The sequence below is a fragment of the Prionailurus viverrinus genome, chromosome C2 (assembly GCF_022837055.1).
Source record: "Prionailurus viverrinus isolate Anna chromosome C2, UM_Priviv_1.0, whole genome shotgun sequence".
NCBI lineage: Eukaryota > Metazoa > Chordata > Mammalia > Carnivora > Felidae > Prionailurus > Prionailurus viverrinus.
In genome coordinates, this window is record NC_062569.1 from 844,393 (window position 1) to 869,140 (window position 24,748).

Genomic DNA, 24,748 nt, shown 5'->3' on the forward strand with positions numbered 1-24,748 from the left:
GGAACTGAGTAGAGAGGCCAGAAATAAACCTATACATTACAATCAGCTTATCTCCAACAGGGGGACAAGAATATACAATAGGCAAAGACTAATCTCTTTTTTTAACGTTTATTTATTTTTCAGAGACAGAGAGAGACAAAGTATGAGCAGTGGAGAGACAGAGAGAGGGAGACACAGAATCCAAAGCAGGCTCCAGGCTCTGAGCTGTCAGCACAGAGCCCAACGTGGGGCTCGAACTCAAGAACAGTGAGATCACGACCTGAGCCGAAGTCAGGTACTTAACCGACTGAGCCTCCCAGGTGCTCCCAAGAATAATCTCTTAAATAAGTCGTGTTGGGAAAACTGGATATCCACGTGCTAGAGAACATAACTGGACCCCTATCTTACACCATTCAAGAAAGTAAACTCTAAATGGATTAAAGACAAAAAAAGTTTAGGGAAAAGGATCAGGAATCATGCTGGTCTCCCCTGCCCTGTTTGGAGGTTGCCGTCCTCTTCCTGTGTGTGGCCAGACTTCCATGAAGCCCTTAATTGTCTGCCTGCTGGAATACCTGAACATCTGGGGACTCTGGCTTCACCTGTTACCAATAGCCACTGGCCTCCAGACACCTTCGCCATTAAGAAAGATCATTATCTTTGCGCCCCACATGCTGTTGGGACCATCTTGCCCTCAGAGCTCTAGGTAGGTGTACCCGAAGCTACATGTTCCCACTGCTCACCTCAGGGTTCACATGATGCTGAGAGGAGTCCCCACGTGTGACAGCTGCCACTCCCAGTGTCTGCGTCCTCCCGCTCCCTAACTGAGGCCCTCCCAGGCAGCACAGGAGCTTGCTCAGCCTGGGCATGGCAGCCTACAAGTGTGGGGGTTTCACACCCGAGGGACAGCTCTCACCCAAACAGGCGGCCTCTAGTTAAAGTTAGCTTTCTATTCCTCCTGGGACAACCCTGAGGTTGTTCCACATAGTTCCTCAGAGAACTATTCCTGGCAGGGGGGATCACCGGTTGACCACGGTGGACACCCACTCATTAACACACTCCCATCTCTGGATCACCTCGCTGAGCAAACCACATGCACCCAAATCCTTATTTCAGAAGCCGCTTTGGGTGAACATGGACACTAGCACGGCCTAGAGAGACCCAAAGCCTTCTTCAGAATCTCCACCGGTCCCTAGGAGCTCTCAGGCCTCTGTTCCTGGCTCACCCATTCAGACCTGCTGTCCCTACTTGTCCCCACACCAGTTTGATCATGGAACCAGCCCCTCACGGGTGCCTGGCGCATCCACCCGCACTGGGTTCTTCTCGAGTTCTGTAGACTTCACTACAGACTCTGGGCTGCAGGATTCACATGACTTTGCCCTCTCTCTGGCCTCCCCTCTTCCATCCTATCACCTCTCCTCCCACAACCCCTCCCTCCTGCTCACCCAGGCGCTCTCGGCTCTCCTCCCTCTGCTCTGCAAGGTCGTGTAGGCTGGGCACTGTGGCCTCCACACCCAAGGAGCTGAACCAAGCCTATGAGGTTGTTGGCAGAACAAAGAGCCTCCGGTCGAGCAGGACCCACTTTCCTCAGAAGAAGGCGGCTTTTGTCTGTACTATGCGTGGTGGCACAGAGCATGTGATGTGGGTTGTCCAAGGTCCCAAGGGAAGTAAGTATCTGCTGGAGCCCACCCATATCCCGTCAACACGTTTCCATACTAAAATCTGCCTATGGCAACCCCATGAACTTTCCACCTAAGTGCCCCATTTCCCAAGGCCACAGAGTTAGCAGCCTCGACTGATGATGGAAGGGTGTTGGTGGACATCTCTCCCAGGGAACAGCCCTGTGCCTCCGTTCCCACAGCGCTAACTGCTGGATAACTCCTGCCATATCTTTTTCTCTCCCTCATTTCCCCAAGATGAGGTCTCTTGGCCTTATCTCCCAAATCAACTACCTGCCTCCAACTCCTCCTGTCAGAGTCTGTGTGTGGGTGGGGGGAGAGATCACAGAAGAAGACAGTGGCAGAGCTGGAATGTGAACCCATGTCTGGCTGACCCCAAAGTGATGTTCTCTCCAACACTCCACGTGTGGTCCTCATCGGATCTCCCCAGCATTTCTGCCTGTTGCCTGGTTCCCAGCATCTCCTGATAGTCAGGATGCTATTCAGTTCCTGACTGACGGTCCCTTTCTCCCAGGGTCCTATCTAGTTTCCAGTCACTCCCACCCTGACTTTCTGACCTTGTCTGGGGACCACACGCTGAGCTGGGAGCTCTCATCCTGAGACCGTGGGAAACCCTCCTCACCCTGATACTGTGGGGGTGTAATTATTCGTGGCTGTGGTTTGCCTGTGGCCTGGAGTTTTCCAGGCTCTTTGCAATCATTTAGATGCAACCTGCCCAACATTTCTGTGATGTGGCCAGAGGAAATTGCCTCTTTGCTTTCTTGGCTCCCTCCTTAATGCCTTTGAAACGGGCCACCCTGGCCCAGTTTACAGCCTGTGAGGCTCATCTGTCTGCAGTTACGTGACCCCACCCCCACCCCCACCCCTCACAAGAAAAACTAATCAGAGCTAGAACCGCCATTCCTGAGCAGGGGAGTCGATCATAGTTTCAGCAGGCCCTGTAAGGGTCACCGGTACAGCCAACACTGTATGGATCAGGGGCACTCGGATGTCTACATGGTGACGGGGGCCTGTTCCTGATTCACTGGTCAAGTGGGGTCCCTCCCGGGGGTTCAGTCTGTCATAGGACACTTCCTACACCCTCCCAGCTCCTAACTGTATAGAAGTCTGTTCCTGGGCCAGAGAACCTGGCTGGGGGTGAGGTATAATAAGGTATCAATGGTGATGATGGGGAGAACCAAAGAACCACACACAGAGATGAGCTTGCTCTTCAAGCCCATGCAAAGCTTTCACTGAGAAGTTCGTTTTGCCCCTCCCATCTGTCAGCTGGTCCCACTGAGGACGGGGACCAGCCTGGGGACTCCCAGAGGATAGGACATTAGCACCGTCCTTCCCCCAAGTGAGAAGCAAGCAGAAATCGGGAGGAGAGCCTGGGTGTGAGGCCAGGGGCTACTTGCTATTTGAGGAAGGGGATGCTTCCTAACTGGACACAAAAGTTCACTGGGTGGCTTAGTTGGCAGGGAGGAGAGTGCACAGAGAGGGAAATGTAGCTGGGATGTGATTGTTGGATACACACATACGATAAAAGTGCAATGCAATCTAGCCGGAACACCTCTGCATTTGGCTATGAACGTCTAACAACAGTATACTAGAAAGAGCGTTCTGGGTACCTTTACGGTTATTTCTTTAACGACAGACATCCTGAATACAAGGGCGATGCAATCGCCACCTTGGCCCTTGGCCCTTCTCCTGAGAAAAACAGATTGTCCCTCATGTTCTTGTTGGTGGGGCTACACAGGCATTGATAATGTAGACAGTTAAAAAAACCCCACATCATTCGGCATTGCTAGTCAGAATGTAAAATGGTGCAGCTGCTATGGAAAACGTTATGGCGGTTCCTCAAAGCATTAAAAATAGAATTACCATATGATCCAGCAATTCTACTCCTAGTTGTATACCCCCAAAGAATTGAAAGAGACTTGAACAAGTATTTGTGCAGCAAAGTTCATTGCAGCATTATTCACAGTAGTGAAAAGGTGGAAAGAGCCCAAATGTCCATTGATGAATGAACCGATAAGCAAAATGTGGTCTATACGTACACATAGTGGAGTACTATTCAGCCTTAAAAAGGAACGATGTTCTCAAACATGGTAGAAACCTGAGTGTATTATGCTAAGTAAAATAAGCCAGACCCAAAGAACAAATATTATATGATTCCGTTTGTAGGAAGTCCCTGGAATAGACAAATTCATAGAGACAGAAAGCAGAGTGGTGGCTCCCCGGGGGTGGCAGCAGGGGTGCATGGAGAGTTAGTATTTGATGGGCACAGAGCTTCGGCTGGGGATGTTGCAGACTTCTGGAGATGGATGGTGGTGGTGTTTGCTTAATGCTACTGACTTATACACTTGAAAATGGTTAAAACAGTAAGTTTTATGCTATGCATGTTTTACCACAACAAAAATGTTTTTTAAAAAACCCATTCATGGGCGCCCCGGTGGCTAGGTTGGTTAGCGTCTGACTCTTGATTTCAGCTCGGGTCATGATCTCATGGTTAGTGAGATTGAGTCCCACATTGGGCTCTGCACTGACAGTGCGGAGCCTGCTTGGGATTCACCCTCCCCCTCTCTCTCTGCCCCTCCCCTGCTCATGCTCTCTCTCTCTTTCTCAAAATGAATAAACTTAAAAAAAATTTAAGCCATTCTTTGAGCATGTTTGTGATGTATACTTTCATTATGTGTACAAAAATCCTTTCATTTAATCCTTATAGTTTCTCTACATGAATTACAACACAGCACTAATAACCCTCTGTTTTGTGCCCAGCGGGGCCTCTTTGCCAAGCAGGTACACTTCACTACATGGTTTCAGGATCTGGACTTACCATCAGCTTTTCTTGGGTGGTGTTACAGGGAGGGAGTGTGAGAGCCGGGCGTTCCTGATGCCTATTCCTTTAATCTGTCAGTGGTCTACTTTCCTGGAAGAAAAAAGGTTAAACTATGCTGAAAAAGACTGCAAAGATTGCCCAAACATCTTGGGTAGCAAATGGGTCATAAAGAAGATGGAAAATGCAAGTGAGCTTCGATGAGTAAGGTATACGTGAATCAGAAGCAGGGGACAGAAATACATCTGAAATCTGGGCAGGCTTAAAAATTAAGGGAAAATGGTGCTTAGCAAAGTTATTTGCGGTTTTTCAAACTCAGATAAAGAACAATAGAAAAATTGTTCCAGATGTTCAGTGAACCTTGGAACGGAGCCAGGCCCACCCTACCCAGTGCCGTCTGAGGAGGGAGAGAGAAAGGGAAAGAAGTAAATAAAAGAGGATGGAGGGTTGCTTCTGGTGTGTACATTTAACTGTGAAACTAAACACAAATGATAGAGGATGACAAGTTCTCCGAGGCTGCGAAGCAAGGAATACCAGGGCAACCTGAGTTCCTGAATTCAAAATTACAGGAAAGACATTTAAATTAGCGCCAGTGCTGCACACTTGGGTACCTTTCCTCTGCAGGAATTCAGGGTCAGAGAGATTCCTGTAGGGTGTACTGGATTCTTCCTCTCTAATTGCACTCGGGTTGCTTTATGCAGTTCTTCATATGTTGGCATTGTTTTCTGAATTGAAAATTTTGTCATGTTAATTTATTTGTAGTCTAATAGAGGCTGAAAATGCATAGATTTTTACTGATGAGCCATAGTAATTAATTTGCTGCTGAGCACCGGAGTTCTCATGAGAATGCTGTGGGTGAATTTCTGGTAGTTGTTAGTCGTCGCATAAGATCGGGTTGAATCAGCCCCCTCCTGTCCTACAGAACGTATCTGAGTTTAGAATAAAATGGTTGCTATCTAAAGCTGCCCACGAAAGTTTAAAGAAGCTGAAAAAAAGGCACACCACCACTCAAGGAGTGCCTCAAACTCCACCAGCTCTCCAACACTAAGGTTGCCCGTGTATGCCAAAGCAACTGGCAGTTCATTCAGTACTCACTCAATGCCAGCCTGGGTGGGGGGGCGGTGCTAGCAAAAGAGGACTTCAGACTTTAAAGAATTCCCAGTCTAGTGGGGGCTGACTGTGAACAATCAATCATCATATAATCTCTTAAATGTTATTACAGAAGCTGTGCACAGGGCTTTAGGAACTCAGGTGATCTAGTGAACAGTTCTCTTTGTGTGCCTGTGCATATGTGCAGGTGTGTGCGTGTGTGTGTGTGCACGTGTGTGTGTGATCAGCGGAGACCCCAGAGAGACGTTTGTCTTCTGTGTTAGAGAACGAATAGATTTTCAGAAGGCAAGTGTAGGGGCAATTCCAGAGGGATTGCATGCAGAGAGGGAACCACACGAATAGAATTGATCACGGTTCAAGACAAAATATAGTTTTTGTGAAGGAAACAGGATTGATTAGAAAACAAAAAAATAGCTCGTCCTCCTCCTCTTCTCCTCTCACTTCCCCTTGGCTTCCCTTCTCTTCCTGTTTTTCCCTTCCATTCTCAAAACGCAATTCACTCTGCAGCCATTAGGTGGGGCAAAGCAAGTAGGCGCTCTTGCCCAAGGTAGTCATGGCAGTCCAGAGGAGCAGAGCTCAGGCCAGTGCAAGGGCACTCACCTGGGGAGCCATCAGGAGGTCTGGGGTGGGGTGATGGCATATGCACAGAGGGGCAGCCAGGCATGGTGAGACAGAGCTGGCAGAGAGGAAGGTGTTCTAGAGGAACACCTAACCTGAGGCGAGGAGGGTGTCTAGACAGTGGCAGAGCAAGCAAGGTGAGAGAGACAAAAGGCAGACAACAAACTCAAGATTGTACTCATTGGTCAAGTTCATTTATTCATTCAACTGAGGTGCATGGAACACATACCGAGTTCCTCATCCTGGAATCAGGGAGGCACAGATGAGCAAGGTGGGCACAATTTCCACTCTTACAGAGCTTAGGGTCTTTGGGGAGAAACTGCCCAAAACTAAAGGAGGAAGAAACTAATATTTCTTGCAAAAATGTAGGCCTCATAACGTATATTGGCTGCAAATAAGACCAATGAAAATCATACTCAAATGCTTACTGCCAGTGTGAGTGGAGTAGAGTGACCCAACACCATCATCCCAAAAGGATCACAAACAGATCACGTCCAGAAACATTTGTCTAGATTTGCCAACACTTAACCAATTCTTTGCTCCTTAATGGTTCTTCCATTCCGCTATTCCAGGTTCGCTTTTGTTTTCCTGCTGAAGCACATACTTTAGTGTTTCTTTCAGAACATATCTATGGCCTTGCTGGCATTTTTGGGTCATAGTTTAGCTAGCATAGAAGTTTGGTTGGAGAGTTCTTTTCCTTCAGCGTTTTGAAGGTACCACTTTGTTTGGAGGCAACCATAATTCTTTTAAGATGCCTACTTCCAAAAGAACAGCCAAGCACATTGACAGCAATACTTCTTTGATCTCTAGCACCTTTTGGGATAATCTATTTGTATTTGATGTACTGCTATTTTATGACATTATAACAAGGTGTGACTTCATTTGTGTTTAATCTGAGATACAAAGTTCAATCTAAGAACTTTGATTCTTTATGTCTTTGAACATGATTCTTCTCCATTCATTCTATATTCTCCTTGAGGCTATGTTGGTCCTACTCAGTCTTTTATTCATATCTCTTCATTTTTCTTTCATATTTTCCATCTCTTTTTCCCTCTGTGCAATTTCTGGGTGGGTATCTCAGCTCTACCTTTTTTCTATTAATTTTCTTTTCCCCTATATCAACTTGTCCAATGTTTTTTTTGAAAATGGCTTTATTGAGATATAATTCACATACCACAAAATTCACCATTTTAAAGTGTATAATTTGGTGGGTTTTAGCATATTTACAAGCTTGCACAACTATCTTCACAATGTAATTCCATTTTCATCATCTCAGAAAAGATACCCTTTATCCATTACTAGTGACTCCCCATTTACTCCTCCCTCTTTCCTCTGGAAACCACTAATTTACTTTCTACCTCCATAAATTTACCTACTTTTGATATTTCATATACGTGGAATTATGTAACATGTGATTGTTTGGTCTGGTTCCTTTCACTTAGTGTTATGTTTTCAAGGTTCATCCATGTTGTGGCATGTTTTAATACTTCATCTTTGTATTTGGGGGGGGGGGGCTGAATGATAATCCATGGTACAGATAAACCATATTTCACTTACCAGTTTATCAGCTGATGGACATTTGGGTTGTTTCCACATTTGGCTGTTATAAATAATGATGCTATGGTTATTCGTGTACAACTTTTTGTGTAAACATATTTTCAGTTCTCTTTGGTATCTACCCAAGAGTGAAATTGCTGGGTCATATGTTAACTCCATATTAAACTTGGCGAGGGACTACTGAACAGTTTTCCACAGAAGCTGCACCATTTTACATTCCCACTAGCAGTTTATAAGGGTTCCAATTTCTCCACATCATTGCCAACACTTGACGTTGTACGTCTTTTTTATCATAGCTCTCCTTGCCTTGCAGGTGAGAAGTGGTATGTCACTATGGGTTTGATATGCACCTCCCTAGTCACTAATGATATTGAGCATCTTAATGTGTTTGTCATTGACTATTTGCATATCTTCTTTGTAGAAATGTCTACTCAAATCCTTTGTGGCTTACTTGTCTTTTGACTATTGAGTTGTAAGTATTCTTTATATATTCTGGATGTATATATAACTCGCAATATATACTCCAGGGTTGTCTTCAATTTCTTGATAGTATTCTTTGAAGCACAAACGTTTTAAATTTTGATGTAGTCAAATTAATCTATCTTTTCTTTGATTGCTTGTGCCTTAAGTGTTCTAAGAAATCTTTGCCTAATCTAAGGCGATGAAGATTTACGCCAGTTTTTTCTTCTTGGAGTTTATCGTTTTAGCTCTTAGATTCATTTTGGGTTAATTTTTGTATCTAGTATGAGGTAGGATTCCCGATTCATTCTTTTGCACATAGATACCAAGTTGCTGAAAACTTCTTTCCCCGATTGAATTGTCTTCGCACCTTTGTCAAAAATCAGTTGACTAAAAAATGCAAGGGTTTATTTCTGGACTCCTCGCTCTCCATTGAGCTATGTTTGTCCTTATGCCAATATCACACTGTCTTGATTACTGTAGCTTTGTGGTAAGTTTTGAAATCAGAAATTAGTTCAACTAGCAACATTAGCAACACTAGTGGGGTTTTCTTGACTCCTTCCTGGCAAAGCAAAGCAAAAAGAACAGAACTCCCTCCTGGAAGAGTTCTCCTATAAAGACTTCCTTTCTGGAATGTAATAAAAACAACAGGCACTAAGTTGACTGTCTACTTACATTGTCTTGTTTATTGTTATTTTTATTATTTTCATTTTACAGATGAGGAAATAGAATATGCTAGATGTATTCCAGCTGCCCCTCCCGACTCACACTCTTTGCTCCAGGGACTTGCCTCTATGGGGTCTTTAGCCTCCGGCTTCCAACTGACTTTGGCAGGGGAGTTCCTGAAGAAGGTGAGAGGTGGGATGCATGAGGCCAGGGCTCTCTCTCAGTGAGCATGCTTCTGTCTAGCCTATACCCTTCTCATAGCAGGTTGTTCCTTACAACTCCCTTCTTCTGGGTTCTGGAAATCACACTGAACCCAAACCCCTCTATGAGATAGAGGTGGTGACAACTTCTGGGAATTGTAGCTCCCCGCCCCCGCCCCCCCCCCCCCCCCACCGCTCACCACCCAAGTGGGCTGATGAGTCTTAGAGCTTTAGCTGAGTGAACCCCTTCTCAGTGTCACCAGTTCAGCAGGCTCAGGAAGATGCACTCTGAGGAAGGCCTCAGGGAAGATCCACCTGATGGGGCAATTTCTAGAAGCACTTACTCTGAGGTTCTTTGCCAAAACATGTAATATTAATGGTAGTAGTAGGTGGAGCGACTCCTAGCAGAGAAGCTTGGGAAAACATAATGGAACTTCCAGATGTGAAGTGCAAGGCCATGGAACTCTAGCTAAAGACTCTGCCTTGAAAGGCCATTGAACTCTGCCAAGTTTGGAAAACCACTTCGTCTTTCACAGCAAACTGAGAATGAGGGAAAGCCATAAGTCAAATGTCAAGGTAACTCCTAGCAGATGAGCCCATTAGCAACACTTCTGAGACACGCAGCTTTTGAGAACCTTGTGAGGGATTTTGAAATGATCTGGGCAGGATTCAAGGTCTGCTTGGAGAATGCTTTGTGGAGAAAGGGAGGCAACACCTATGCAGAACTTGGAAATTACAGCATCTCCCTACTACAGAGTGTTCTAGTATGCCCACTGCACAACAGCATGTTACTCCACCTTAGAGCCTTTAAAAACTTAACCCTTTGTTTAGGAAAAGTTTCTCAGACCTAAATATTTCAGTGGACCCCAACAAATCTTTGACCTGGAGCTCACATTTTGTTCACCTGATGTGCACATTTTGTCATTTTGCCTTATCATTTTTTTTCTCTCTTTCCGTTTATAAGGTTGAACCATATGAAATATATACATTATTCATTCCTTTCTTATTTTTGCCAAACATTTGAGAGCCAATTGCAGAGACCAAGACCGTAGACCCTTAAATACTATACATGTACCTTCTAAGAAAAAGGACATTCTCTTACATAACCGCATTCAGGAATAAAATTTGAGGAATTAACATTGTTACAACTGCTAATGACCCCAATGCCATTTTTTGTAGCAACACTTTCCCCCCACAATGTAGGACACAATCCAGCATCACACCTGGCACGTAGGTGGCAAGTTTGGAACAATTTGGTTGGTACTTGAGTTACCTGGGATTTAGCATGGATTCAGGCCTCTGCTCATTGGTTCTGATTGGCAGGGGAGCAATTATTTCTCACCAGAGAAAAAAGTTTCCAATGCGCCTAAGATGAGAAAGACCCTCTGCTCTAGGACGCAGAGAAATTTAAGGGCTTTAGATGATTCTCCAGAGAGAAGCCAGGATGGAAACCCGGGGAAGGAAGCTCCTTGCTGGGTCCCCACTCAGTGGCACCAATTCTCCAACGTGCAACTTCTCAGCATTTCTGCCCACCTGGGAGTGAGCAGTTCTCAGATGTTCTTCCCAGGGTTGCCTGTTCTCCTCTGGGGATTCCTTGTCCTGGATTCTGTGTTCCCTTGGCTTTGAAATCAAAGAGGAATAAGGCCAAATCCTGCTCTACCCGGCTAAGCAGTGGTATATTGTTAGACCCCAGCTACGAAATGGGGACAATAATGTCTGCATTGGTTGTTCTTAAGGATTCAAAATAGTGTCCGCAAAATCCTGAACACACAGTCTCTCAGTAAAAAAGAAAAATAGTTTTTTTCTCAAAAATAAAAATATTTTTGTTTTTTTCTTAAGATGAAATTGTCTTTTTTCGCAATAAATGTAAAGTGGAAACTTTAGCTCACCTGACCTTATTATATATGTATTTCTCTATGTGTGTATGTATAATATATATGCATATGTATATATATGTGAAGATAAACATTACATATAGTGCATATATACACACACCTGACAGGTGTTGATTGACTGGATCAATCTATCATCTACTTATAGGTACGACTTCCTGACTGTCTGTTACAGAAACAAAGAAGAGGCAACAGCAGACTCTGGTGATTGAATAACCCAACACCAATTCCGATACTTTTTTTTCAATACCGATCTCCAGTATGGAAGATGAATATTTTTTAGCTACAGGGGGCCACAAGACATAGTTCTGGTCAACAGGATGTAAGCAGGAGCCTCTTGGAGGCTATTGGGAAGGATTGTGATTTTTACTGAAAAAAAGCCCTCCCTTCCTCACTTTAATAAAAAGTTGGATTTGATGCTTTTCAGACACAGAGGTTCATTTTCACATTTTATGAGTCCATGCTGCCCCTGGACACAGAAAGTGGGTATCTCTGCTTCTAGATGCCTGGTGATGAGGAAGGACAGAGCATGAGAAAGAGAGGGAGGAACACAGGAACGGAGGGGTATTGGATGGAAGAAAGAATATGGCATTTGCTATTTTCTACAGCAAAAGGAGAGGTAATGGAAATGTGGCAGCAAAGCTCCTGATGACGCAGGAGTGTGGACACTGTGGTATTATTTTCAGCTGGTCAGACAACCCAGGAGGCTCATGGTTGTACTTCATGCTCAGCAGTCACTGCATGCCGTTCAGGACATCTCATGGTGGTGGTCCGCTCCTTGGCTTCTGTATTCTTATTTGGGTTGGTTCTTATTTATTTGTTTTTCAGCTACAGTGTCAATTCTACACTCTAACTCCCTGTCAGCCTCTAGGATGGAGCCTTGTACACCGTGAACTGTCAGCATGTTTACTGATTTCATTTGAGAAAAGTAGATTTCGGTTGAGGTCTCCTGCTGCCTAACTGTTGTCACCTTGCCCTTGTTAAGGCAGTGACAACTGCACAGGAAGCAAATGTCAATAGTTTGCATGCCCATGACATCCCCATATACACTTCCGGCCCACTTCGCTCCATGTCTGCCCCCATATCCAGCTGCCCCTCTGTCCCCAGCGTTTCTACTCCTATGGCTCAAATTCCTCACACACAAGTCAAGGACCAAACTTGTGGTCTCCCTCCCCTCCCCCACAAACCTTTCTTTTCCCCAAATGGCACCAATAATTCCTCTGGACAACTCCCTTGTCCTTACACCTTATATCCCATCCATTGTCAAAGCCCACTAACACCACCTAAATAGCACTTCCCTCCATCTCCATCCCAAGCCTTTGCCTACCTACTGGCTTTCTCACTTGGACAGCTCTAACAATGACTTCTCATTGAGGCTTGCTCCCCTCAACTTTTTCTGCATTCAGAAGCCCAGGGTAGCTTTCCAAACAAAGAAATAGAAATTGGATCATATCTCTCCTTTGCTTAAAACCATTCCATGACAGGGACGCCTGGGTGGCGCAGTCGGTTAAGCGTCCGACTTCAGCCAGGTCACGATCTCGCGGTCCGTGAGTTCGAGCCCCGCGTCAGGCTCTGGGCTGATGGCTCAGAGCCTGGAGCCTGTTTCCGATTCTGTGTCTCCCTCTCTCTCTGCCCCTCCCCCATTCATGCTCTGTCTCTCTCTGTCCCAAAAATAAATAAACGTTGAAAAAAAAATTAAAAAAAAAAAAAAACATTCCATGACCTATTATTACCTTTATAATAAAGACCAAAATTGTGGCTATGGCCTTAAGGATATTTCTGCCCCTGGAACACTGCTTCAGCCTCAACTCACTCTTTTCTGAGCTGTGCTTTCCAAGAAACAGACATGTGTTTTTTTCATGAAGTTCCTCCAACACTCCCTACATACTCTTTCCTCGGGGTCTTTACTCCTGTCTAGAACACTCTCCTTCACCTTCATTTCAGTTCAAAGTTACTTTCTGAGGGATGCTTCCCCAGTCCTCACACAGCCCAGGTGGGCCCTCCTATTACACCCCCCTACAGAAGCAGAGTGCTTTTCCTTTGCAGCATTTATCGCAGTTATAATTGAGTATTTGTGCAATTTGATTAGTGTCCATCTTGACTAAAAACCTCATGAGCACAGAGCAGTGCTCCCAACTGAATCCCAGTAGTATCTAAAACACTGTGTGGCAAATAGCAGGTGCTCAATAAACACCTTTTGAAAAAATGAAGCAATGACCAGGTAGATGGACTAATGATCAATAGTCTGATCCTAGATTCTTTTTTTTGCTGTTGAAGGAAAATGTTGCCCTATTTTACATTCCTGACAGCACCTGTGATGTATGAGGGTGCCAATTTCTCTACATCCTTGCCAGCACTTGGTACTTTGTCTCCATCCTAGTGGTATTTCACTGTGACATTCATTCATATTTCCCTGATGACTAATGATAAGCATCTTCTCATGTGCTTATTGGCCATTTGTATACTTTCTTTGCAAGAATGTTCATTCAAATCCTTTCCCCATTTTTAAATTGAGTTGTCTGTCATTTTATTGTTGAGTTGTAACAGACTGGACCTTTATTAGATACATGATTTGCAAATATTTTACAGAAGCCTTTATCTTTGCTTCCTGCTGAAACTCCCCTAAAATGACAGCAAGGAAATAAAATTAGATTCATTTTAGAGAAAACAAGAAGCAAAAAGACATAGACAAGAGACTTCTAAAAATCTTTGGAAGCAAACAGGATTTGGAGCCATGGTCTCTGACTTTGCACATGGAGGCAGTCATAGCCTGAGTGCTGAGAAGGAGTGAGCCCACCCTGCAGAAGTATGAAAAATCCCAGGGCCCTAAAACACCAAACCGCAGAAGTTGAAGGGCAAAGCAGGGGTAAAACACTAGCTTTGTCTATATACGGAGTGGATGAACCCTGGGTCTCACCCACTGTTACCCTCAAGAGATGAGAAGTTTCTTTTCTAGAAAAAAAGATTCCTTTCAGACTTTTCAGATTCAGTGACATGAGCACATGAGAGGTGCCAGAGAGGTATGGGGCTCACGGTAGCAGATGGAATGAAAGTCTGTATCCTGAGCAGTTCCTTTCTTGTTGCCTTACCTTGTCCCTAACTGTGGGCATCTAGACACCTCTACTCCAGGCAGAAGACTGAAAGATTCTTCTCTAGAGAATCTGCAGACTTTGAAGGAAAGCCTCCCGATCCTGGCACTGGGGGCGAGGCCGGCCTGAATGCAACCCAATAGCCCTTGGACACTGACTAGTCTACAAGCCCTGCCCGCTCAAAGTGGAGAAAAACACTCCTGGACCCTGTCCCCCACTACATGAATGTACCTACTCACTAAACTGATCCTCTTAAAAATAAAAGAAAACATATTTCAGTCAAAAAAGAGAGAGAGAGACAGACAGACAGACAGAATACCATGGAAAAGGAACAACAGAAAATACGAAAGTAGTCTGAAAACTTTAAAATGTAACTAAAATGATAAAAAAATTAGATAACAGAACTAGAAGATAAAGTATAGGAAAATTCCCAGAGAATAGGACAAAAAGTCAAAAATATGAATGATAGGGCAAAGAAGACAATTACATAAATGATCCAGAATTCCAGAAAGAGAAATGAGAAAAAGAAAAATGAGAGAAAGAGAAAGAAGGGAATTATTAAACATTACAAGAAAAATTTCCAGAACTTGAAAGAGCACATTACTCATCCAGTTCGGGAAGTGGAAAAGATCCACACCAAGCACACCAGGAATAACAAAAACTTGTGACAGCTTCCAACAAGGAGAAAAAATAGATCCTACACAAAATATTGGGCTGCCAAATGACACTGATCTTCCCAACAGCATAATGGAAGCAATGAATTTAAAAGTATGATTGATTTGATTTTGAATCAAAGAATCTACATTTCCAAACTATCAATCAAATTTGAAAACAAAATTTTTAGGTGGGTACAAACTCAAGAAATTTGCTTCTCAAGCAACCAGTATTGGGAAACTACTGGAGGATGTGCTTAAGCAAAGAAGGAAGAAAGCAGAGAGGAAAGCAAAGAGGAAAACTTTAGATTCATCAAACAAAGGAAACAACACAGAAGAATCATGAAGGGAACCTTGGGAGTAGTCTATACCTAGTCCAGAATAAAGAAGGATAGAGGGCCGTGGAAGAGAGGCCTTTAGAAAATCAAGAGAACTAATAAAGCACCTATATACTTGGTCATTTAGAAAACATGGGGTGCCTGGGTGGCTGAATTGGTTAAGCATCCGACTTTGGCTTGGGTCATGATCTCACAGTTCATGAGTTCAAGCCCTACATTGGATCAGGCTCACTGCTGTCAGCACAGAGCCTGCTTTAGATCCTCTGTCTCCTCCCCCCTCTCTCTGCCCCTTCCCCCCTCTCCAAAATAAAGTTTAAAACATTAACATTTTAAAAAAATATATATTATTTGATTATACTTGACAGATCCATTGTAAGATACGGGGGGAAAATAGACATGGATACATAGAAAAATGAAGTAAATGGAAAAAATAGAGGCAGTGGTCAACTCCAGGAAAAACAAAAACTTGTACAAGAGATGAGAAGATGAAAGTGCCATCCTGCTTTAGAAGTGACCAATATTTACATACTTGTAAAAATGTAAACACTGGCTAACTGTTTTAGTTCCTGAAATAGCATCTTAGGAAAATGGGTAGAATGGAAAGGGAAGGAGGTGATCTGTAAGAGTGCCAAATCCTTATCTAACCTAATAGGACGTCAATAAATCATTTCCAACACTGGTAAATCAAGAAATTGCAGCATAGCATGTTATTTAGAAATAGGAGGGTAAGTACTGGGACAAACAGCTGAACTAAATGGTTGCCTCTGGGGCGTGGACCTGTGGCTTGGTAATGAGGAAGAAAGAAATCAATGCTTTTTATTGCCAGACTTGCAGTATTGTTTCACTTAAAAAATTGAAAATCAATTACAAAACCATAAGGAGGCTCCTTTTGAAGTGTGTGCTATGCAACCACGAATTGCAAGTTTCCTCTCAGCATACTTTGAGAAAAGTGGGAGCAGTCACTCTCAAAGCCCCACGGGATTTTATCAACCCGGAGTTCAGTAAGTTCCCACATCACGCCCTCCTCCAATGCGTACACCCTGCGTTTGTGAAAACCTTTATGCTTTAGAGGGAAAGGGGGAAACGAGTGTGTGGAATTCCCAAGAATTTAACTGAAAGAATCACAGCCCAAGGCACATATTTATTTGTATCACAGACAAACTCTCAGATTTGGTTGGAAAAACTTAAAATCATTAGTGTCTGCATTAGTGTCAAATGTGTTATCGGCAGTGTTTTCCAGTGGAGCAGCACATGTTTTAGAAATAAGTGGGAGACCAAAAGGAAGGAGCCAGAAAGCCAGGAAGTGTGACTCAGACATTTGCTTTTAACTTTAATTAGTAAGCCCTGCCAATCTACTTCTCAGAAGGGAAAGCTCATCTCATGCCCTCTTTCTTCTAAAGAGATTTCAAGTTAGTCTCACCCAAGAAGTGAGCCACTTCGTTGCCATTGATACTAGTTAACATCCAAGCTGCACACCAGTCAGCAAAAATATATTGATCAGTGACTGTCTTTCTTTATCCTCGCACCCTCTCATAGGACTCCCTAATGCTAGTGGATTTCTTAAAACTAATCCAAGTCCCAGAAGGTCTGTAAAAGAAATGATGATGTGTATTGGCTCAGAAACAGAATTGCAAAGTGTTTTCCAGTTGGTAGACTTGCAGAGAAGAGGCAGAGGGGGTGGCATGCACAGAAGTGCATACCAAATTTGAGTCAATAAATATTTATTGAGTGCCGACTATATGCAGTTCTGCTGGGACATAGAAATGACAAGCAGAGGAACTGGCCCTCGGTTACCCCAATATTGGACCATAGCTTCATTCCAGGCCCCTCCTTTCTGTCTCACAGGATTGGGGGCGCCCCACACTGCCCTTTTGGCAAGAGGGAGAAATGAAGGGACTCCAGCTTGGGATTTCTTCTGCCAGTCGAGAGAAATGGGCTAGAGTCCATCAGAAGTCAATACGGTGTGTGTGCTGTTTAGGGGGGGGGGGGGGGTGGGGGGGTGAGGGCAGTTGCCCTTTTGAAAACACTGCTTTGCTAGTTTTCTGTATACTAAATGTTAAGTGACCTCTGATGGTGTTTTCACAATGCCTTTAGGAGGAATCCCAATGTAAGGCTCCCGAATCGTATAGACTCAGAGGATTTATGTAGCTAACTCTCCTTGTTAGGGGACAAGGCCTCTAGAGTGTCCCACAGCGGTGCTCCCTCATTTCCCGTTCTCACTGCTCAAACCTTAGCTTCCACATTTTCCTCTGTAAGCCCTTCCTTTCCCTCCTTCCCAGGACGCGACACCCCTCCCCCAGGCCCCACCCCAAATTACCCTTGGGCATACTTCATTTGGATAGCAAAGATAGGTGTTTTTTTCTGTCCAGGCTTTTTCTGGGTCTTAGAAGAGGAAGTGGGTAACTATGGATGGTTGCAGCCTGGTCACGGCTATTCAAAACCTTTATGGCCTGTGCCCCCTTATACATCCAACAGTTGCCACAGCAAGGTTTTGCTCCCATCTCAAAGGCAAAGGGCATTCAAAGGGTGGGGGAGGTGGAAGATTTTCCAAGTAGGCTTTCCAACTTCTTGGAAGGTGTTGAAGTATCAGTTTTCAGAATGTTAAAATATAAACGCCATAAACTTGATCATCTGAGCTATTATTGTATATCACTCATGGTCCAATCAAGAATTTAAAAACCATCTAGGTATCTCAAACAAAACCTAATACAGAAAATTGACAGAGCAAAGGAAATCCTCAACAAAATGAAAAGGCAACATACTGATGGGAGAAAATATTTACAAATAATATATATGATAAGGAGTCTATAACAAAAATATATAAGGAACTCATACAACTCATGCAATAGCAAAAAAAAAATTCCGATTAAAAAAATGGGCCGAGGATTTGAATAGACATTTCTCCAAAGAAGACACACAGATGCCCAACAGGTATATGAAAAGGTGCTCAGCATCACTAACCATCAAGGAAATGCAAAGCAAAACCAAAATGAAATAATCATCTCATTCATACCTGTTAGAATTGCTGTTACAAAAAGACAAGAACTAATAAGCGTTGGTGAGGATGCGGAGAAAAGGCAACTCTCGTGCAACTGTTGGTGGGAATGTAAATTCGTGCAGCCATGATGGAAAACAGTATGGAGGTTCCTCAAAAAATTAAAAATAGAAATGCCGTTTGATGCAACAATTCTATTCGTAGGTATTTATCCAAAGAAAATGAAAACACTGGGGCGCCTGGGTGGCTCAGTCAGTTAACAGTTAACCAGCTGACTTCAGCTCAGGTCAGGTTGTTACAGTTTGTGGGTTTGAGCCCTGTGTCAGTGTCTGGGCTGACAGCTCGGAGCCTGGAGCCTGCTTCGAATTCTGCGTCTCCCTCTCTTTCTGTCCCTCCCTCAGTCGCACTCTGTTTCTCTCTCTCTCTCTCTCAAAAATAAATAAATATTAAAAAAAAAAAAAGAAAATGAAAACACTGATTTGACAAGGTGTCTGTACCCCCATGTTCATGGTAGCATTATTTATGACAGGCAAGATATGGAAACAACCTAACTGTCCACTGATAAAGAAGGTAGAAATGGAATACTATTCAGCCATAAAAAATAATGAAATCTTGCCATCTAAGGCAACATGGATAAGGATTATGCTAAGTGAAATAAGTCAGGCAGAGAAAGGCAAATACCATATGATCTCGCTTATATGTGGGATCTAAAACAAACAAAAATCAAAATCATAGATACAGAGAACATATTAGTGGTTGCCAGATGTGGCAGGAGCTTGGGGGGGGGGGTAGGCAAAATGGGTTAAGAGTGTTAAAAGGACAAAATTTCACCTATAAAAGAAATAAGTCATGGGGATATCATGTACAGCACGGTGACTGTAGTTGATAATATTGTGCTGCATATTTGAAACTTGCTAAGAGGATAGATGTTTTCTTTGTAACTAAGTGTGGGGACAGATGTTAACTAAACTTTTTTTTTTTTTAAGCAAATTGGTTATGGAGGCCTTAGAAGGGGTGGAAGAACAATGGGGAAAGGAGCGATACCCTGAGATCAGAAACTACTTGTACCTCTGGGCTGGAGCCCATGAGCTCGCACCTGCTGCTGTGCTGGGAAGATGCGGAACATCCTTAGACCAAGACTGGAACTGCAGAAATGGGCTGTTGGGGTTTCCCTGCTGAATCTGGAATCACCCTTTCCTACTGCTACGACGCCGCCACACAGGAACCAGAGCAGAGAGCTTCTCTCTTGGTCCTCCTATCTGATCTCCAGCTGATGTCTCTGTTGGCCGAGTCTAGCACGGTATCTGCAGCAGGGAGACTGGGAATGTATTTTGTCGTCCTCCAGCCCTGGACTTACAGAGTAGCATGTGGAAGGGTGGAAATGAAAGACAACAGGAAATTACCCGACATAGAAACACCCCTCCTACATTTGACTCTGTGACGTTCAGTACAGATCTTCTGATGTTCAAGAGGCTTGAGGCTAAGGCGTGGGGACGGGCATTGGAAAAGCTGTGCCCCCTGCGGCCGTTGGCCACGGTATGACATCATCATTCTGCAAGGCGGCTGGGATCTTGGGCCGTAAGACCTGGAGGGAGTCAGCTTTTCTGCTGGAAAGTGCACACAGTTTTCTAGATGCTTATTAAGGTGGCCCTGAGGTCAGTTTGGTACAGCTCCATGAGAAAGAATTTTAGAAGAACCCCAGAAAACATTCTTTAGAAGAACACTACAAAAGTGTGATCTTAGGTACAAATTTGGCTCTTTGTATGCCAAAAAGAAAATATGTTTAGGCAGACAAGATGCTCAGCTTCGTTATCCCAAACCAGCTTCCAGTCTTGGGGAGAATGTGTTTCAAAAGAATATCCCTTTTCCTGGAGTCAGGTGAAATATAGAAACACAGAAACACCACCTAAAATGGTTTTTTTTTTTAATATAAAAGTACACATTAGGTTCTTTTCTTATAATTTCAAGTTATTTATATTTACATCTGGAAAATATTTTAAAAGCATACAGGGAAAAACAAATTGTCATAAACAATTTTTAGTGTATATATCCTTCCACCTTTTCTGACATATAGAGAAAACATCTATAGGTCCCTTTTTACAAACATTTTACAAATAAAAATGAATTGTCTGAATATTTTGTAAATCTTTTCCTGCTTAACAAAATTCCATTAAATCGACTTCTACAAAATAATTTTTCAATGGCCCTTTGTAGTCTATCTGCAAATCCTATCAATTTGTACCATAATTTATTTAACCTACTTTATAGGTTGAATATTTCAATTATTTCCTGTTTTTCACTAATGCTATGATAAACATAAGCAACATTTTTTGGAAGACTTTGAATATTTCAATAGGATAGATTCCCAGAGATAGAAATGTGGAGTCAAAGGGTATGAATGATTTTAAGGCCTTTGACACACAGTGCCAACCAAGAATCTTCCAGATACACTGATCAAATTCTGCCCCAAGCATTCACCGTATGAGATGTGAGGTTCTGTCACTTAAGGGAAAAAACAAACAGGGGCGCCTGGGTGGCTCAGTTAGTTCAGTGTCTGACTTCCACTCAGGTCATGATCTCACGGGGTTAGTGAGTTTGAGCCCTCATCAGGCTCTCTGCTGACAGCCTGCTTCAGAGCCTGTGTCCCCCTCTTTCTCTGCCACTCCCCTGCTTGCACTCTTGTGTGCTCCGTCTCTGTCAAAAATAAATAAAAACATTTTTAAAAAAGGATAAAAGAATAAAACAAAACAAACAGCCAATAACAATAGAAAACGCACAAAGGCCATAGAAGACCCGATTTTTGCTTGTCCGAACGATCCGAAACGTTAAATGCCATATTTCACTGATTAGAAGATGTATCCTTTTTCATGTTCATATTTTAACATCTCTGACATCAGTGGGGTTGAGCACATGTCCTCGTCTATGCTGGTCATTCTTGTGCGATTACTAACAGCATTGCCACTGCTTCTTGAGGGTTCCAGTTTAAGTGAATGGCATGATCACCCCAGTTATCTGCTAACCATACAATGTGGCTCGTTCTGACTTTGGACTAGGGAAGTCCTTCAGAAGGAGTCCTAATCCTGCCCTACAGGACGAGGGATGGCTAACCTGGGACTGGAAGGGTGCAAAGGGGCTCCTCTGACGGAGGTCGAGGTAAGGAGAAAGGTCACGCCCAGTGGATGGCCTCACCCAGCAAAGGCCTGGAGGTGGAGGCCTGGAAGTGGCTGAGACATCCAGGGACCGAGGCACGCGGTGGGAGTGGCTAGGTTAGAGCTGCACAGTATTTTGAGCCAAGGGTCCACCTTTATGCATCAATAACCTACGGAGATTTGCATTTGGATGTTGGGATTCTTCTGACCTGAACTAGAATCCAACGCTATTCATGTATATATAGTACTATATGAATCGAAGGAGACACTGAAATGAACTGGTAGATAGAGACGGCTCGCAAGGCTGGCAGCAACCTCCTTCCAACCGGTATGTTCTACACAGCCCCGAAGAAGGAACCAAGGAACCCTGCTGCCCATCTGCCAGAACACCTCCCAGCTTTCTGAATGGTCACAGACCCACGTCCAGCAACCCTGCAAGAAACGTTAAATTCCGGAGTTAACCTCACCAAAGTACATGATGGAGATGCTGTTATTGATCCCAGAGGCATTCGACCTCTTCGATTTTTCCGGGCTGTCTTTCATAGAGCAGGGCAGCACATCGGCGCATCCAACAGGGCGCAACGCTCATCTCCCTTCAACCGATCGGGAACCTGGCACGGTTCCCAGTTCCACCACCGACCAAGTAAATCGTCGGATTAAGTCACCTGAGGTTTTTGCCATCAGTACAACGGGGGAAGCACAAACTATAGCCACACCCCTGGCAAATAAATGAAAGAGATTGCCCAGGAACACAAAAATCAACCATTCCTTACATCTGAATTCCAGCTGTGTCTGTGCCACGGTGGGGGAGGAACAGCGACCTGGTTCCCTCGCGCTCCTGCCCTCCGCAACACTTCATACGTGCCCGTGCCCAGACGGCGGATCTGACCAGGTGCGTGGCCTCGAGCAGGTCCTGACGCTTCTCCAAAGCTGTTTCCTCATCAGCGAAACAGGAATACTAGTCCTGAGCAGACTCTGCTCCACCGCCAGTTCCATTCCCTGTCCATCCGTACCTTTTTCGGAGAGGTGTTGTCCCAGATGAAGCGCTCCCGGCCCAGGCTGCCTTCGCCCAGTGGTGACCACATGGCCGGCTCCTGTCAGTGAGAGGTGGCCAGAAGCCTGCTGACGTGGCTTCGAGAAGAGTTACTGCTTTCCTTACAAATAGGGACAGACTCAGCTGGCACATGCCTTTTACTCTCTGCCCTTCCCTTTCCTCTCGCCTGGGGCCACAGAGGCTGTTCTTGAAGGAGGGGCAGCCGTCCTGCGACAATGAGGACAGGAGACGCGTGCTCGGGCTGCTGGCGCAGGGTCTCGGGTTCCTGACCGCGAACCCCTCAAGCAGCTGCACCAGCCTTGGGCTACTAATTGTCTGGACTTTGTGCCACACGAGGGAAAGAAAACTCTTACTGTGGCTAAACCACTCTACTTGGGTGTCTCCGAGCTGCAGCGATACCTACCTCGCAAAGCGGCCGTGAGGACATGAGACGGGTACACATTGCCCATTTCCCTATCAGGGTGACCGGCCGCGGGCAGATGGTCTAGTTTACCTTCGAGAAACCGGCAGATAAGTGCGTGGACTTGCACCGGAACCCAAAGAGCAACTCATCTCCAGCTCAGAATGAAAGCTGCTTCGGGAAACCCTCGCCTCCTACGTGCTGGCCCTCTGAGCCTCTTGCTCCCAGAAGCTGCACTGGTCCTACGTTGAAATGACTTGAAGTTTGTGCAACAAGAATGGAACAGTGAGAAGGAGAATTGGAAAAGAGTGTGTGTGGACGAGGCGGGGCTTGGTCTGGGGGTCACCTGGGACTAAATCAAAGCGTGGCCCAAGAGGGCACCCGATTAGAGGGGCACTCAGCGAGGGGTGCTTAAAGGCACCCCGGGGAGTGTGCTCTCCCTTGACTCAGGCTTCTAGACGCAGCATCTGCGCGTGACTGGCAAAATGCAAATGAAGCTTCCCTCTGAGGGAAAAAGATAGATGTCCCCAAACGAAAATAAAATACCCTCGCTCCAATCTGTCCGTGTTCAGATTTGTTACAATCAACAAAGAACAATTGGCCCCATTCCTCCCGGGGAGGGCAGGACCTGGGCAGAAATACACGACCGAGACCCGCTGCACGCAGTTGCCTGCTTCTGTCGTTACTCGTGGCACCAGGGGCAAGTCTAGTAGCTGCCGCAGCTGACTTTAGCAGCTAATGTTGCTGAAACTTTGAAACAGGAAAACGTATAACGAAAGGAATGATTTATGAGCTAGATAAGCCATTTAAAACACTGTCCGGTTTTTCCGGCCCGGAAAATTGCGTATAACAAGTACGTGCACTGTCTCCGATTTGTGACGGTTCAACTTACAATTTTCCAACTTCGCGATGGTGTGAAAGTGGCGTGCACTCGGAAGAAACTGTACTTTGAAGTTTGAATTTGGATCTTTGCACGGGCGAGCGATATGCGCGACCCTCCCTCGGGATGCTGGACAGCGGCCGCGAGCACAGCTCGGGGTCAGCCACGCGGTCGGGAGGCTCAACAATTCTGACTATTCTGTTTGTCACTTTCAGTGTAGACTCAGTAAATTACATGAGGCATTCAACGCTTTGTTATAAAACAGGCTTTGTGTTAGATGATTTTGTGCAACCCTAGCTGATGTACTTGTTTTCAGCACGTTTAAGGTGAACTAGGCTAAGCTATGATGTTTGGTAGGTTTGGGGCATTAACTGCATTTTCGACCTAATGATATTTTCAACTCATGATCGGTGTATTGGGATGCAACCCCAGGGTAAGCACAGGAAGATCTATAATTACTTTTATTTCAAACAGAAGAAACTACATGGTTTTTTAAGAGAAAATTAGTTTCTCAGAGTCTCTCCAAATGATATGCCGAAGAGATATTTTTTAAGATATTTGATATAATGCCAAAATAACAGCCGAAATGCCTGGAAAGAACAAAACGGGGACATCATGATAACAGCCGACATAGGCCAGGCCTTGTGGGGTGCTCTGCGCTGTTCTAAGCAATTTACATAGGTTAACTCATTTAAGCCTCGCAACAATTTGTGAGGCGCAATTATTATCCGTATTTTACAGATGAGGTACACAGCTAGTAATAAACGTTTGCCCCTTCAATTTTAACTATAATCCTTAATAAGAAGTGCACCGTAAAACAAAGCTAAAAATGCCCGCCTGTGGCCTAATTAACAAACATTTTCACCGTCCCTGTTTTATTTTTGTTTATTTTCTCCCCTTTAACCTAGAGTATATTTCTTCTGCTTTAATAAAGCTCACAAGTAGCCTTAGAGAGAGCAAGTAACAACTTGGCCACAGAGAAAATGAGATAGGAAACAGTAGCAACTTTCCTTGGCTCTTGGGGGATTAATTGTCATGGATATTTAATTTAGGATTAATAATTGTTTTAACCAAGCCATTTAAAAATGTGCCAAACCAGCAAGGAAGAGGGGAAATGAATTCGTGATCTGAAATTTGGGGAATAAAGCTTTTCTCATTAGCAAACAGCTTTCTCTTTGTAATGTGAATAAATCTAATGAGGGTCAATTATACGTT

General features: G+C 44.3%; 1 pseudogene; it reads left to right on the plus strand.

Moving 5' to 3' along the window:
• Positions 1–22,303, plus strand: part of LOC125175081 (60 kDa heat shock protein, mitochondrial-like) — a 56,323-nt pseudogene extending 34,020 nt beyond the window's left edge.
• Positions 22,304–24,748: the final 2,445 nt, after the last annotated feature.